This window comes from Balaenoptera ricei, chromosome 5 (genome assembly GCF_028023285.1).
Source record: "Balaenoptera ricei isolate mBalRic1 chromosome 5, mBalRic1.hap2, whole genome shotgun sequence".
Classification (NCBI taxonomy): Eukaryota; Metazoa; Chordata; class Mammalia; order Artiodactyla; family Balaenopteridae; genus Balaenoptera; species Balaenoptera ricei.
The window spans coordinates 23,234,760-23,251,738 of NC_082643.1; the positions used below are offsets into that span (position 1 = coordinate 23,234,760).

General features: G+C 34.2%; 1 protein-coding gene across 4 annotated transcripts in view; it reads left to right on the top strand.

Moving 5' to 3' along the window:
• BANK1 (B cell scaffold protein with ankyrin repeats 1) overlaps positions 1-16,979 on the top strand; it is a 321,258-nt gene that overhangs the window by 251,966 nt on the left and 52,313 nt on the right. The window lies entirely within an intron of this gene.

A 16,979-nucleotide genomic window follows, 5' to 3' on the forward strand; every position in this document is an offset into this window, starting at 1 on the left:
TAACCTTGGACAACTTATTTAACCCCACTAACTTTTTTTTGGCTCATTAAATGAGGATTACAATAGTAAACCTATCTCATAAAATCGTTTTGAGGGTAAAATAAATTAACTTAAGTACAGAACTTAGACCGGTATCTAGTACATTGTAAATGTTATGTTAAGTTATTATTTTTAATAATAATATCAATACTATTGTACCTATCATATGTATTATAAATATGTATGTGGATGTCTGTGTTTTTTAAGAGAAACTTAACTTATCCTTCATTATATTCCCATTGCCTAATCTAGTTTCTGATGTTCAGTAAGCTCTGAATTAATGTTTTTAAATAAGTAAATGAAAAAATAAAGCCCCAGTGCCATTGTTGCAATTCTCTAGAGATTGAATTTTGCCTAAATTGAGATGACATTGCTTTAGTATGATGAATTTCTAAGCAATTCAATGTTTTAGTGAGGAACATATCTTTTTAAAACTTCAAAATGTCCTCAAACACAGGGTATAATATGTAATTTTTTATTCATTCACTTAGCTCAGCTGTTAATTTTTTATTCATTCACCTAGCTCAACTGTTAATAAATGCAAATCTCAGATAAAGTAACGCAATCCTTAACTTACTGTTTTAACTACATGATCCATAACAATGTAAAGTGGTTCAAATATCTAAACAGAATGCTAATATGTAACGCTAGAAAGCTAGTTGACCTAGTGATTCAATAATTATATTTGTATGTGCTAACTCGTTGTTGGTTTCTATAGATTTTTATTCTAAATAGTTTCAGTGGCACTTGCAAACAAAATGAGTAACATTAAATCCACTATCTATTTGCATATGAATTTCTTTTAAATTTTTAATGGACTTATTTTTTAGAGCAGTTTTAGGTTTACAACAAAACTGAGAGCAAGGTACAGAAATATTCCATATATCCCTGCTTCTACACATACATACTCTCCCCCATTATCAACATCACTCACCAAAATGGTACCTTTTTTTAACCAAGGGTGAACCTAATTTGATACATCATAATCACCCAGAATCCATAGTGTACCTTAGGTTTCCTACACTCTTGGGGTTGTACATTCCATGGGTTTGGACAAAAGTATAATAACCTATATCCAAGATGAGAATATAATACCAAGTATTTTCATTGCCCTAAAAATCTCTGTGTTCTGATTATTCATCTCTCTCCCCACCCCACCCTTGGCAACCACTGATCTTTTTATTGTCTCCATAGTTTTGCTTTTTCCAGAATGTCATATAGTTAGAATCATACAGAATGTAACCCTTTCAGATTGGCTTCTTTCAATAATATGCATATAAGGTTCCTCCATGTCTTTTCATGGCTTAATAGCTCATGTCTTTTTAGCACTGAGTAATATTCTATTTTCTGGATGTACCACATTTTATTTACTCATGCACCTACTGAAGGACATCTTGGTTGCTTCCAAGTTTTGGCAATAATGAATAAAACTGCTATAAACATCATGTGCAGGTTTTTGTGTGGACATAAGTTTTCAACTTCCTTGGGCAAATACCAATGAGTGACATTGCTGAATTGTATGGTAGGAGTATGTTTAGCTCTGTAAGAAGCTGCCAAACTGTCTTCCAAAGTGGCTGTACCATTTTGCATTCCTATCAGCAAAGACACAGTTCTTGTTTCTCCACATAGTTGTCAGCATTTGGTGTTGCTAGTGTTCCAGATTTTGGCCATTCTAATAGGTGTGTAGTATTATCTCATTGTTGTTTTAATTTGCATTTCCTGGATAACATATAGAAAAGATGTGAACCATTTTCTCATGTGCCTGTTTCCCACCTGCGTATCTTCTTTGGTGAGGTGTCTGTTAAAATCTTTGGCCCATTTTTTAATTGGTTTATTTTCTTATTTAATTTTAAGAGTTCTTTGTATATTTTGGATAACAGACCTTTATCAGATGTATCTTTCGCAAATATTTTCTCCCAGTCTGTGGCTTGTCTTCTGTTTCTCTTGATTTTGTCTTTTGCAAAGCAGAAGTTTTTAATTTTAATGAAGTTCAGGTTATCAACTATTTTTTTCATGGATCACGCCTTTGGTGTTATATCTAAAAGGTATCACCATGCCCAAAATCATCTAAGTTTTTCCTGTTATCTTCTATGAGTTTTATAATTTTGCATTTTACTTTTAGGTCTGTGATCCATTTGGGGTTAACTTTTGTGAAGGGTATAAAGTCTGTGTCTAGACTCATGCTCTGCGTGTGGATGCCCATTTGTTCCAGTACCGTTGGTTGAAGAGACTCTGTTTGCTCCATTGTATTGCCTTTGTTGCTTTGTCAAAGATGAGTTGACCATATGTATAGGGAAATTTATTTTTAATTTAAGGAGCTATTTTAAACTTTATATATTCTACTGTGAAACCATTCTTCAGGCAAATGTCACGGCCTGCTATTTGGAAATGAAAACTGTCTACATTTAGAACCAGAAAAATCTTTCTCAAAAGATACGTAAAGCTGAAGATAAACTGCATTAGACAAATTTATCTAAACTTCATGTAAGGTTACACACTCATGGAGTTACTTCTAGTGAAAATAGATATTAGACACATCCTGATTTCCATTAGACTAGCTCTGATTTCCTTTAGACTATGAATTTGAAGATTAGGAATTATTTTCACAAGTGACTGAAATCTGCCAAGTAAATCACTGGAAGCTTGAAAATGCTAAGCTACTACCTCACAAGACAGTTTGCAATTCTCAGTGGCAGAATGAAGTGGGATGAGGCTCTTTTTACAGTAATTATAGAATATAATCAGCAGCACCCTTAGTGTTTTGGTTGGGGACCCCACAAAATAAAATTTATTTCAAGTTAAAAGCTTTCAGATTTCTGGGCTAAAGAAAATGACGTTTTTCTCCCAAAGTGAACTTACTGGTTTTATTGATTCTCGTCTATTTTGATTTTACATGCTGGTGTAGGGGAAATACGTTTAATATATAACAGTGTTGTTTTTCCTACCACAGAAGTTTTCCATTTTATTTTACCTTAAATGCATGGCAAATTTACTTTCAACAGGTTTGTTCTACTTTTAACTTATCAAATCTATTCTACTACAGCTTTGGGTTGTTTTCGGTACATAAAAATATTTTTTTGTCTAATTTTCCTTAAATAGATCTATATTTAGGTAAGATCTAAGTGTCCATCCTGCCAATGTACTCATCAAAATTAAGAGGAATGATAAAGGTCTTCTGATAAATGATTCAAATGGAATCTAGTAAATTTAGAGGGGTGAAAATGGCTTTTAATAAGCAAAATTATTTATTGAGGGTACATATGTCTCCCAGGTTTCTCTGATTATGAGATACTGCTCTGCTACTAGATAATATTGATAGTGTTGCTAGTTCAATTCCACAATTTAAGTGTAAAATTGTAAAATGGGGATACTTAAGAGTATTATGGTGTGTTGCCATATATCAAAAATAATATTAAATCCACATATATAAAATAAGTATTAACACTTTTATCTCTAGTGACTTTTCCCCATAAGAACAGCCTCTTCTGAATTGTAACCTGCCTTTTATTTGCCATCCCACCATGTCTTCATTAATTTATGATTCACCTTTTCTGACTGTTGATCTTTCATGTTTTAAATTCTCTGATCAATAGAATTGACTCTTCTAATTCTGCATTTTAAGCTAGAGATTATTCCAGCCATATAAATTCCTACTGGGGATAGATTTGCAACAGTATAAGCTTTAAGAATCTTTATATTTAACTTGTTCAAAAAACACTTATTTTGTGATAGTAATAATATAAACTAAAAGGGTCTTTTGTCTCATTTGTCAAATAACACTTATTATCTAGCAACTGAAGAGTATAATCTTTGTGGGAAATTGCTGGGTCTCTAAGTGGTGTTTTACGTTTGCTTCTGGCTTAGAGTTCAGAAACCACTTGCTTTTCTGTTTTTAGATAAATGACACGTGCAACAACTGTGATGATGGCAATGCTAACCTTCTATTACCCAGACTGGATTTTTCCATTTCGTTCTCTTTGACCCTCACTCAAGTTATCAAAGGCTCAGAAAAAAAGAAAAAAAAGGTGGCTCTTAGTAATAGTCAACATAAATGTAAACCCAGCTACCTCTTCACTGACTCCTATCTGCCAACTTAGAAACATGCAAATGTATCAATTATTTAGTTTCTATTTAGTTTTGCTCCAAATGAAAGCATTTTTTTAATGTGATTTAATTGGAGTATTTAAAACACCATAAGGATTTATAATTTTAACATAGTGGTATTTTGCGTTTCCTCTACAGAATTTTACCTTTTTTTATCTTATGATTTTGAAACTAAAACCAATTTCAAGATTTTAGAAATGTCAGTAGCAAAGCTTTACACCAGTGTCTGGTATATGCTATTGTTCTTATTATAGGAACAGAAGATCAGAGTTAAGGTAATTAATGCAGCAGTCAGGTTCAGGGTTCACTAAAGCCAAGTTCTTCAATCAGTTCTTGACTACTCAACTTTGTACTGTGTATCTCATCCATGGCCACTTTCTCCTTCCCTACTCTTGGTACAACCAGGAAGAAACACCCTTCTGAATTAGCACCTGTCCTCCCTCACATCATTTTATGCTGAAAGAAGGCAAACTAGTTTTAACATTAGTCTAAAAAAGTCTTCATTGTAATATGAACATTGTAAAATCAAATAAAAGTCGTTTGGGAATTAAACACCATAGAATCATTTGAGAGACCCCTCTCCTCACCGACCCAGCTCTTAGGGTGTATTACATATCATAGTCTGTGGAAATGCTGCCCCAGGAGAATTTCAATCTACAGCTTACACAACCATACCCAGAAGCCTTGATTAGTCTCCTTTAGCTTAATTGGTCGGCTATTGATCCATCATCACATCCATCTTGTGATTCCTCACACTTGAAAACAGAGATAATTTCTTAAATCATTATAAGCTACAAAGACCACTATTTAGAGGTCTTTATTTTCATTCTTTACATTCCAGCTTGAACACAACTGACCTTTATTCAATATTAGAATTGAACATAAAGTTTGATGCAAACATAATTTAGTAATATGAAAAAATAGGGCAACACAAAAATTCATCCTGTACTAAAATAATGATCTTAATGAAGATGATACAAATACCAGTTGTTGAGTACTTTCTATGTGCCAAGTTCTATAATAAGTATTTGATATGTATTTTCTCATTTAATTTTCACAATAACCCTGAGAGGTAAGGTACTTTTATGCTTATTTTTACATCTAGAGAGACCAAGAGAGAAGACTATGCTTAAACTCATGTAAATAGTAAATACAAGAGTAACATTTGAATCCAGATCTGTGTGACAATACATCTGGACTCAAAATCTTAACCTATATAACCTACATGTATTTTTAGATGTACTGGTTAACAGCAATATCAATCATCATCATCACCATCATCTGGAGATATCTCCAACACACCATAATTGTAGTAAAATAAACAAACGTTGACTCCACTCTTTCTATCGAACTTCACATGTTCTCCCAAAAATTCACCTATTTCTTTAATTGGGCAGCTTTGCTCTTTTGCCTTCTGCATATGGCTTAATCAATCTTGCTTTTGCTTGCACCATTCTCTTTACCAGAAACATCCACATCTTTCTTCTTCCATCAATTCATTTATTGTTTATCCATCTATGAGCTCAACCAGCACACATTAGCTGCTTAGGACTAGATTCAAAGTTTACCTCTCAAAGTCTACCCATCCTTCAAATTCTAGCTCAAGTTATTCCACCTAGAACGATTTCATTCCTTTCATCTCCTATTACACCCTTTAGTCAAACCAAATACTTCAGGGACTACAATTGTTTCAAGCATTTTACTTTTATTTTCCTTGCTAAATATCCTGGGAACATATTATATGTTACATATTTTGTATACCCCCGGAAACTTGCATAGCATTAGGCACATAGCAAACATTTAATAAATTTTGATTGACCAAGGTTAGCAATAGTTCTACATGCTTGAAAATGTTAGATGACGTGTCTAGACTACACAGTAGGAATTTGCCAGGGCTGAGTTGTTGCACATTTTCATAAAGTCAACTGTACCAGAAACTCATTCCTCTTCAAAAATGTTTCAGTTGAGCTCTGAATACCATTCTGAAATTGAGGAAGGTTAATTAAGAATGATTCTCTGCCTCTTACCTTTGACCTTCGATTTGTGTGATTACACCCTCCTAATTTGCTCTGACATTTTTCTCTCTCTGTTTTTCTTTCTTGTACCAAACTTCTTCTTTCTGCTGTCTCTTCTCCATCTAACTTCATTTCTAAATAGTGGACAAGAGTATATGGTTTTTGTTTTCAGAGTATTGTTCAGAAGCACCTAATACCCAATTAATCCATTTGACTTCATGGAAACTTGTTTTAAATCTTTTCAATTGAGAAAAGAATATTGTAAAATTTGATTAAATGTAATTTATAGTTTGACATTCAATTGCTTATATCTAATCACTTTTTTTGTTATAAAGTTAATTTGGACTTTGTACTTAGTTATTCCAAAATTCAATTCTATCAACCTGTTTGTTTTTGTTTTTCTTTCTTTTCTTTTTTTTTTTTTAACATCTTTATTGGAGTATAATTGCTTTAAAATGGTGTGTTAGTTTCTGCTTTATAACAAAGTGAATCAGTTATATATATACATATATCCCCATATCTCTTCCCTCTTGCGTCTCCCTTCCTATCCCACCCCTCTAGGTGGTCACAAAGCACCGAGCTGATCTCCCTGTGCTATGCGGCTGCTTCCCACTAGCTATCTGTTTTACATTTCGTAGTGTATATATGTCCATGCCACTCTCTCACTTTGTCCCAGCTTACCTGTTCCCCTCCCCATATCCTCAAGTCCATTCTCTAGTAGATCTGCGTCTTTATTCCCGTCTTGCCCCTAGGTTCTTCATGACCATTTTTTTTTTTCTTTCTCAGATTCCATATATATGTGTTAGCATACGGTATTTGTTTTTCTCTTTCTGACTTACTTCACTCTGTATGACAGACTCTAGGTCCATCCACCTCACTACAGATAACTCAATTTCGTTTCTTTCTATGGCTGAGTAATATTCCATTGTATATATGTGCCACATCTTCTTTATCCATTCATGTGTCAGTGGAAACGTAGGTTGCTTCCATGTCCTGGCTATTGTAAATACAGCTGCAATGAACATTGTGGTACATGACTCTTTTTGAATTATGGTTTTCTCAGGGTATATGCCCAGTAGTGGGATCGCTGGGTCGTATGGTAGTTCTATTTTTAGTTCTTTAAGGAACCTCCATACTGTTCTCCATAGTGGCTGTATCAATTTACATTCCCACCAACAGTGCAAGAGGGTTCCTTTTTCTCCACACCCTCTCCAGCATTTATTGTTTGTAGATTTTTTGATGATAGCCATTCTGACTGGTGTGAGATGATATCTCATTGTAGTTTTGATTTGCATTTCTCTAATGATTAATGATGTTGAGCGTTCTTTCATGTGTTTGTTGGCAATCTGTATGTCTTCTTTGGAGAAATGTCTATTTAGGTCTTCTGCCCATTTTTGGATTGGGTTGTTTGTTTTTTTGATATTGAGCTTCATGAACTGCTTGTAAATTTTGGAGAGAAAAACCATATTATCATCTCAATAGATGCAAAGAAAGCTTTTGACAAAATTCAACACCCATTTATGATTAAAAAAACCCTCCAGAAAGTAGGCATAGAGGGAACTTACCTCAATATAATAAAGGCCATATATGACAAACCCACAGCCAACATCAGCCTCAATGGTAAAAAACTGAAAGCATTTCCACTAAGATCAGGAACAAGACAAGGTTGCCCACTCTCACCATTATTATTCAACATAGTTTTGGAAGTTTTAGCCACAGCAATCAGAGAAGAAAAAGAAATTAAAGGAATCCAAATCAGAAAAGAAGAAGTGAAGCTGTCACTGTTTGCAGATGACATGATACTATACATAGAGAATCCTAAAGATGCTACCAGAAAACTACTAGAACTAATCAATGAATTTGGTAAAGTAGCAGGATACAAAATTAATGCACAGAAATCTCTGGCATTCCTATACACTAATGATGAAAAATCTGAAAATGAAATTAAGAAAACACTCCCATTTACCACTGCAACAAAAAGAATAAAATATCTAGGAATAAACCTACCTAAGGAGAAAAAAGACCTGTATGCAGAAAATTATAAGACATTGATGAAAGAAATTAAAGATGATACAAATAGATGGAGAGATATACCATGTTCTTGGGTTGGAAGAATCAACATTGTGAAAATGACTATACCACCCAAAGCAATCTACAGATTCAATGCAATCCCTATCAGACTACCACTGGCATTTTTCAGAACTAGAACAAAAAATCTCACAATTTGTATGGAAACACAGAAGACCCCAAATAGCCAAAGCAATCTTGAGAAAGAAAAACGGAGCTGGAGGATTCAGGCTCCCTGACTTCAGACTATACTACAAAGCTACAGTAATCAAAACAGTATGGTACTGGCACAAGAACAGAAATATAGATCAATGGAACAGGACAGAAAGCCCAGAGATAAGCCCACGCACCTACGGTCACCTCATCTATGACAAAGGAGGCAAGAATATACAATGGAGAAAAGACAGTCTGTTCAATAAGTGGTGCTGGGAAAACTGGACAGCTCCAAGTAAAAGAATGAAATTAGAACACTCCCTAACACCATACACAGAAATAAACTCAAAATGGATTAAAGACCTAAATGTAAGGCCGGACACTATAAAACTCTTGGAGGAAAATATAGACAGCACACTCCATAACATAAGTCACAGCAAGATCTTTTTTGATCCACCTCCTAGAGAAATGGAAATAAAAACAAAAACAAATGGGACCTAATGAAACTTAAAAGCTTTTGCACAACAAAGGAAACCATAAACAAGACGAAAAGACAACCTTCAGAATGGGGGAAAATATTTGCAAATGAAGCAACTGACAAAGTATCAACCTGTTTTCATAGTTAAAAGTCTTGTTGATCAAGTTAATAGTTTATTTGGACATCATACAATTAACTACTTCTGTTTTCTCAAGTTGGTAAACTTCTTAACTTCATAAAGATGTTGGAAGACTCACCATTTAATAGCCATGTGCCCAAATATACTTTCAAGTGTTACATGAAGCAATGCAAGGGATATTCAAGATGTTGATGTTATATCTTGACCCCAAAGTCTCATCTTAAATTGCATAGAAAAGGTGTTTTTAATGAGTGTACTCATCTTTAAATGGCAAGAGTTTTTTGGGGGAGTGTCCTGAAAAAGAGCACTGTAGGCAGTAGATCTGGTTACCAGATATCACTGAGTTGAACAAAAACTTACATGGTCATATTTGAACCCTTTCCTCCATCCTATGTTATTGAAGCTGTAAAAAAAAAAAAAAAAATAGCATCGATATTTATTAAATCTGCTTTCTCCATTAAATATTTTCTTTCACTGGTTTTCATTACCCTTCACTTTGACTATTAAAATACTCCCCTTTCCCTCATACCCACTGTTCCAGAATTATTTTTCTTTTTTAATCTATTTTATTTTTAATTGTTATTGGAGTATAGTTGATTTACAATGTTGTGTTAGTTTCAGGTGTACGGCAAAGTGAACCAGTTATACGCATACATATATCCACTCTTTTTTTTTTAGACTCTTTTCCCATATAGGCCATTACAGAGTATTGAGTAGAGTTCCCTGTGCTATACAGCAGGTTCTTACTAGTTATCTATTTTATATATAGTAGTGTATATATGTCAATCACAGTCTCCCAATATATCCCTCCCCTTCTTATCCCCTGGTAACCATAAGTTTGTTTTCTACATCCGTGACTCTACTTCTGTTTTGTAAATAAGTTCATTTGTACCCTTTTTATTAGATTCCACGTATAAGTCATGTCATATGATATTTATCTCTCTGTGTCTGACTTACTTCACTCAGTATGACAATCTGCTCTAGGTCCATCCATGTTGCCGCAAATGGCATTATTTCATTCTTTTTTACGGCTGAGTAATATTCTATTGTATATATGTACCACATCTTCTTTATCCATTCCTCCATTGATGGACATTTAGGTTGCTTCCATGTCCTGGCTATTGTAAATAGTGCTGCAATGAATATTGGGGTGCATGTATCCCGTTAAAACATAGTTTTTTCAGGGTATATGCCAAGGAATGGGATTACTGGGTCGTCTGGTAGTTCTATTTTTAGTTTTTTAAGGAACGTCCATACTGTTCTCCATAGTGGTTGTACCAATTTACATTCCCACCAACAGTGCAGGAAGGTTCCCTTTTCTCCACACCCTCTCCAGCATTTATTGTTTGTAGATTTTTTGATGATGGCCATTCTGACCGGTGTGAGGTGATACTTCATTGTAGTTTTGATTTGAATTTCTCTAATAATTTGTGAAGTTGAGCATCTTTTCATGGGCTTTTTGGCCATCTGTATGTCTTCTTTGGAGAAGTATCTATTTAGATCTTCTGCCCATTTTTGATTGGGTTATTTGTTTTTTTGATATTGAACTGCATGAGCTGTTTTTGTATTTTGGAGATTAATCCCTTGTTGGTTGCTTTGTTTGCAAATATTTTCTCCCATTCTGAGGGTTGTCTTTTCATTTTGTTTATGGTTTCCTTTGCTGTGCAAAAGCTTTTAAATTTAATTAGATCCCATTTGTTTATTTTTGTTTTTATTTCCTTTGCTCTAGGAGGTGGATCAAAAAAGATATTTCTGCGAATTATGTCAAAGAGTGTCCTGCCTATGTTTCCTCTAAGAGTTTTATAGTGTCCGGCCTTATATTTAGGTCTTTAATCCATTTTGAGTTTATTTTTGTGTATGGTGTTAGGGAGTGTTCTAATTTCATTCTTTTACTTGGAGCTGTCCAGTTTTCCCAGCACCACTTATTGAACAGACTGTCTTTTCTCCATTGTATATTCTTGCCTCCTTTGTCATAGATGAGGTGACTGTAGGTGCGTGGGCTTATCTCTGGGCTTTCTGTCCTGTTCCATTGATCTATATTTCTGTTTTTGTGCCAGCACCATACTGTTTTGATTACTGTAGCTTTGTAGTATAGTCTGAAGTCAGGGAGCCTGACTCCTCCAGCTCTGTGTTTCTTTCTCAAGATTCCTTTGGTTATTCAGGGTCTTTTGTGCTTCCATACAAATTGTAAAATGTTTTGTTCTAATTCTGTGAAAAATGCCATTGGTAATTTGATAGGGATTGTGTTAAATCTGTAGATTGCTTTGGGTACTATAGTCATTTTCACAATATTGATTCTTCCAATCCAAGAACATGGTATATCTCTCCATCTGTTTGTGCCATCTTTGATTTCTTTCATCAGTATCTTATAGTTTTCTGAGTACAGGTCTTTTGCCTCCTTAGGTAGGTTTATTACTAGGTATTTTATTCTTTTTGTTGCAGTGGTGAATGGGATTGTTTCCTTAATTTCTCTTTCTGATCTTTCATTGTTAGTGTATAGGAATGCAAGAGATTTGTGTGCATTAATTTTGTATCCTGCAACTTTACCAGATTCACTCATTAGCTCTAGTAGTTTTCTGGTGGCATCTATAGGATTCTCTAAGTATAGTATCATGTCATCTGCAAACAGTGACAGTTTTACTTCTTCTCTTCGAATTTGGATTCCTTTTATTTCTTTTTCTTCTCTGATTGTCATGGCTAGGAGTTCCTAAACTATGTTGAAAAGTAGTGGTGAGAGCGGACATCCTTGTCTTATTCCTGATCTTAGAGGAAATGCTTTCAGTTTTTCACCATTGAGAATGATGTTTGCTGTGGGTTTGTCATATATGGCCTTTATTATGTTGAGGTGTGTTCCCTCTATGCCCACTATCTCGAGAGTTTTTATCATAAATTGGTGTTGAATTTTGTCAAAAGCTTTTTCTGCATTTATTGAGATGATCATATGGTTTTTCTTCTTCAATTTGTTAATATGGTGTATCACATTGATTAACTTGCATATATTAAAGAATCCTTGCATCCCTGCGATAAATCCCACTTGATCATGGTGTATGATCCTTTTAATGTGTTGTTGGATTCTGTTTGCTAGTATTTTGTTGAGGATTTTTGTGTCTATGTTCATCAGTGATCTTGGTCTGTAATTTTCTTTTTTTTGTGACACCTCTGTCTGGTTTTGGTTTCAGGGTGATGGCAGCCTCATAGAGTGAGCTTGGGAGTGTTTCTTCCTGTGCAATTTTTTTAAGAGTCTGAGAAAGATAGGTGTTAGCTCTTCTCTAAATGTTTGATAGAATTTGCCTGTGAAGCCATCTGGTCCTGGGCTTTTGTTTGTTGGAAGATTTTTAATCACAGTTTCAATTTCAGTGCTTGTAACTGGTCTGTTCATATTTTCTATTTCTTCCTGGTTCAGTCTTGGAAGATTGTACCTTTCTAAGCATTTGTCCATTTCTTCCAGGTTGTCCATTTTATTGGCATATAGTTGCTTGTAGTAATCTCTCATGATCCTTTGTATTTCTGCAGTGTCAGTTGTAACTTCTCCTTTTTCATTTCTAATTTTATTGATTTGAGTCTTCTCCCTCTTTTTCTTGATGAGTCTAGCTCAAGGTTTATCAATTTTGTTTATCTTCTCAAAGAACCAGCTTTTAGTTTTATTGACCTTTGCTATTGTTTTCTTCGTTTCTATTTCTTTTGGTTATGCTCTGATCTTTGTGATTTCTTTCCTTCTACTAACTGGGTTTTGTTTGTTCTTCTTTCTCTAGGTGCTTTAGGTATAAGTTTAGGTTGTTTATTGAGATTTTTCTTGTTTCTTGAGGTAAGATTGTATTGCTATAAACTTCCCTTTTAGAACTGCCTTTGTTGCATCCCATAGGTTTTAGGTCATTGTGTTTTCGTTGTCATTTGTTTCTAGGTATTTTTTATTTCCTCTTTGATTTCTTCAGTGATCCATTGGTTATTTAGTAACATATTGTTTAGCCTCCATGAGTTTGTGTTTTTTATAGTTTTTTTCCTGTAATTGATTTCTTTTTTTTAATATTTATGTATTTTCTTTATTTATTTTTTGGCTGCGTTGGGTCTTAGTTGTGGCGTGCAGCATCTTCGCTGAGGCATGTGAGATCTTTCGTTGCAGCATGCAGTCTTTTTGTAGTGGTGCTCGGGCTTCTCTTTAGTTGTGGCACACACAGGCTTTTCTCTAGTTGTGGCATGCAGGCTCCAGGGCACATGGGTTCTGTAGTTGTGGCGCATGGGCTTCAGAGCACGTGGGCTCTGTAGTGGCGACATGTCGGCTCTCTCATTGAGGTGCGAGAGCTCAGTAGTTGTGGCGGACGGGCTTAGTTGCCCTGTGGCATGTGAGATCTTAGCTCCCCAACCAGGGGTCGAACCTGCGTTCCCGCACTGGAAGGTGGATTCTCTACCACTGGACCACCAGGGAAGTCCCTCCTGTAATTGATTTCTAATCTCATAACGTTGTGGTCAGAAAAGATGCTTGATGCTACATTTTAAAACTAACTTGCTTGGAGAACTATCTAAATTATTACATTTTTATTGTGGCACATGCTTTTAGCATTATATCAGTGTATGAACAAGAAAATAAACTAGACATCCACAGATTCCTTTCAGATTTTGGATTCCATAATTTTAAATGAAGATAACTGTTTTTTTACTTTTACAACTACAACCTTAACAGAGAAATGGATTTTAATTTTATCATTCACATTTTAGTGAAAGATGGCTGAATTTAAACCAAGCATATGGCCCAGTAAAGGTGTTAGTGCCTCAGAAGTGCAACCACAACTGTGATGGATTAAAAACAAACATTATCAAAATAGGACCAGAGTGTAGTTAAAAGGGTCAGGTGCCCAAGCTTGAAGTTCACAACTCTAGTTAGAGCTGATGGACAGAGACTAAGACCAGAAGCTGTCAGCACCAGGACTGGAGCCGTATGTGTCACCACTCAGGGAGATTGGCTTGAGGGTGGCCTCAGGTTGAGAGAAGAGCTGGGTGAACACACTGAATGAGTCGAGGTCAGAACAAGAGATGTGCCAGCTACAGAAGCCAACCCTCAAGAATCTTTTTGAAAGCTAAATTTTTTCAGATTTGTTTTCCTAAGTTTGAGGAAATAGGTTTCAATATTCCTGCTGGTTTTTTTCTCCCTTTTTACTAACTTTCAGATGAAACCATCACCTGTCCCCTTGGCACCTCTTCTTTTCACTGCACCAGATTGTTTTGTTGGTTACAATTAAAAAATTGAATTTCTCATTGTGTAGAATGAGACTTCTAACCTTTGTACACCTGGTCAAATTATCTTTTCATCACTTAATTTTTTATATTCAGATTCTGTCTTAAAAAATAGAGCATATATCCTCGGGTTATTCTAACAAAATTTTGGTCCATGCTAAGGAAAATGTCCACTTTTTCCCCATCTGAGTTTAACTGCTCCACAACTATTTGGTTCTTCCTCATTCCTCTTTCAGTCACAGACAGAGTTCCTATTTAGTTTTTACATTCAGGATTCCATTTCCCATAATATAAACAGAAACTTTCATGAGGAATTATATAAGTCTGCTTCTAGGCCATATTCCTGGATGGCCTAAGGAAAAACAAATTCTCTTAAAAGATGTCATGAAATCTAAGATATACTTTTACAATATGACCTTGAAAATTTTTTTGAGACTTGTTTGTTTGCTGTCATGCACAGCTTTTGTATAACTTTGTTCATTCTTAACATTTACTAGTAAAAATCTTTACTATTTCAATTGGAATGTTATTGCAGATTCTGAAGCCTAGTGCATTCATTTTGGGTAATGAATAAAATATTACAAGGTCAATTTGTTACTCTTCAGAGACATATATATATATGGCTCTGAACAGACTGTCATGTGCTTTAAAGCTGGTAAAATCATTTATAATCAACACTGTGGAAAGTTGGACAAAAGTTGGGCTAATTACAATATCTTCAGAAGCTCATAAAAACATTTAGAAACCAACTTCCATGTGAAGATTGTTTTTATTCACTCCCTTAAAATCAGAATATTGTGATTAATTTGTACTGTACTAGATGCCAAAGCCATGTGGAGCTTTATATACCTCAGTCAACAAGAAGTTCTTTTATCTTTGATAAGGAATGATTTAAATTTTATCAAACATTGTGTGCTACAAGGACTATCTACGGCCTAGAATATTACTCTGAGCATGTTCAGCTAATAGATTTTATTGTTTAAGCTGGATTTTTTTCATTTAGAGAAGTGGCAATCATGGCAAGTGTCAAGATAATTTTTTAATCCAATCTCCTCACCCAAAAAGCAAATGAATAAAACTTTTCCCTGATTATCTGGTTATTTCTTAATTTTACATTTCACCTGTAAGGACTGAGTTTATGGTAATGAAATAAATAAAATATTGTATTCTAATCATTTTATGATTTATTTCCCCTCCCAATAAAAATGGGATATTTTTGGAGAGTGCGAATTGTGTATCTTTTAAACTTTTAACTATTTACCTTAATTACTAATAGAGTATTTAGCACATCGTAGGCCTGCATAAATATTTGATAAATTAATGAATAAAGTCAGACTCTAGCCGCAGATAAAGAAACTTATTAAAGAATTAAATATTTCTTCCTCTGATTCTTATCATCTCTATTAGCTTGTAAATTATAGAGATGTTTTTAATAATAAAATCATACTGCCACACTTCGATCAGAAAGTATATATTCCAGTTCTTTTTCTGTCACAGCAGAACGTCCAAAGGCACACCGTTCAGAAGAATTAAGTTAAATATTATTGGCTCATTATTGATGATTCCCGCATCAAATCAGTGTGGTCACCGTGTTTGCTTAAGTGTGAATGACGAAAGGAAAATCTAACATATGCAGATTACATTTATTGAGCACTCACTATGTGGTAGACGTAATAATGTGTTTTGCTTACATTTTCTAATTTAACCTTCCCAGCAAATTGATAGTATAGATATTACTATCCATATTTTGCAGGATAGAATATTGAAATTTAGAGTAAAGTGCCCAATGTCACGCAGCTAATAAATAAAAGAACTATGATTTGTTCTTAGACTGACTTCAAAATCCATTCTCTGTCCACTGTACCACACAACAAAGTATTAAAGTGATTAGATGTCAGAGTGCCATCATACTTTTAAGCCATCATTGGTTTCACCAGTTATTAATATATCATTAGATATAACACATTTTTCCAAAATAAATATGATTGTAAGTGTAAGGAATTCTAGTAAGACACAATTGTTTTTGAGTGTAAATATGTCAAAAGATCCTTTCATTCCTGAGAAAACAATTACTTTCTATATAGCCTGATTATACAAAATATCAGTTTTACATAATATTTATGAAAGTGCCCAAATCAAATTTGGCTATTTTTTAAATTTGGAAGCCATTTCCTTCAAGACATTTTTAGGCTTGTGTGTTTGTTTGCACAAATGTCATAAAGCTTAAGTTATAACATAAAAATGATTCCATTATGTTTCAACCTCAGTATGTGACACACACACACCCCTACATACTTGCCCACAGACTCTTTATTAAGAGACTGATTTTGAACTCATAGTGTCTAGGCTTGTGAATAGTATAGAGGAAATTTTCACATAATTCCTGAAATCTTTGTAAAGCATTCCTGTTATTCAACTAGTAAAAACTTCCTTGATGTGATTTTAAGAGTATTATGGATTTTTTTTAATGTATTCTTGATCTACCTTGTGAAATATAGAGGTCAGGCTAACTGAAAACAAAAAATGACCATATCAACAATGCTTTTAATACCAAAGCATACAAATACCAAGCATATAAATACCAACCATCAATATCAAGCATACAAATATCAACCAAATATCAATCAATCTCCCTAGTAAAGTTACATGATTTTTTACATTAGCATTTAATTGAGTCCACAAAGGGGAAAATATAATTTAAATAGAAAATAATATGAAAAAGAATATATATATTCTGTTATATAGATTATATATA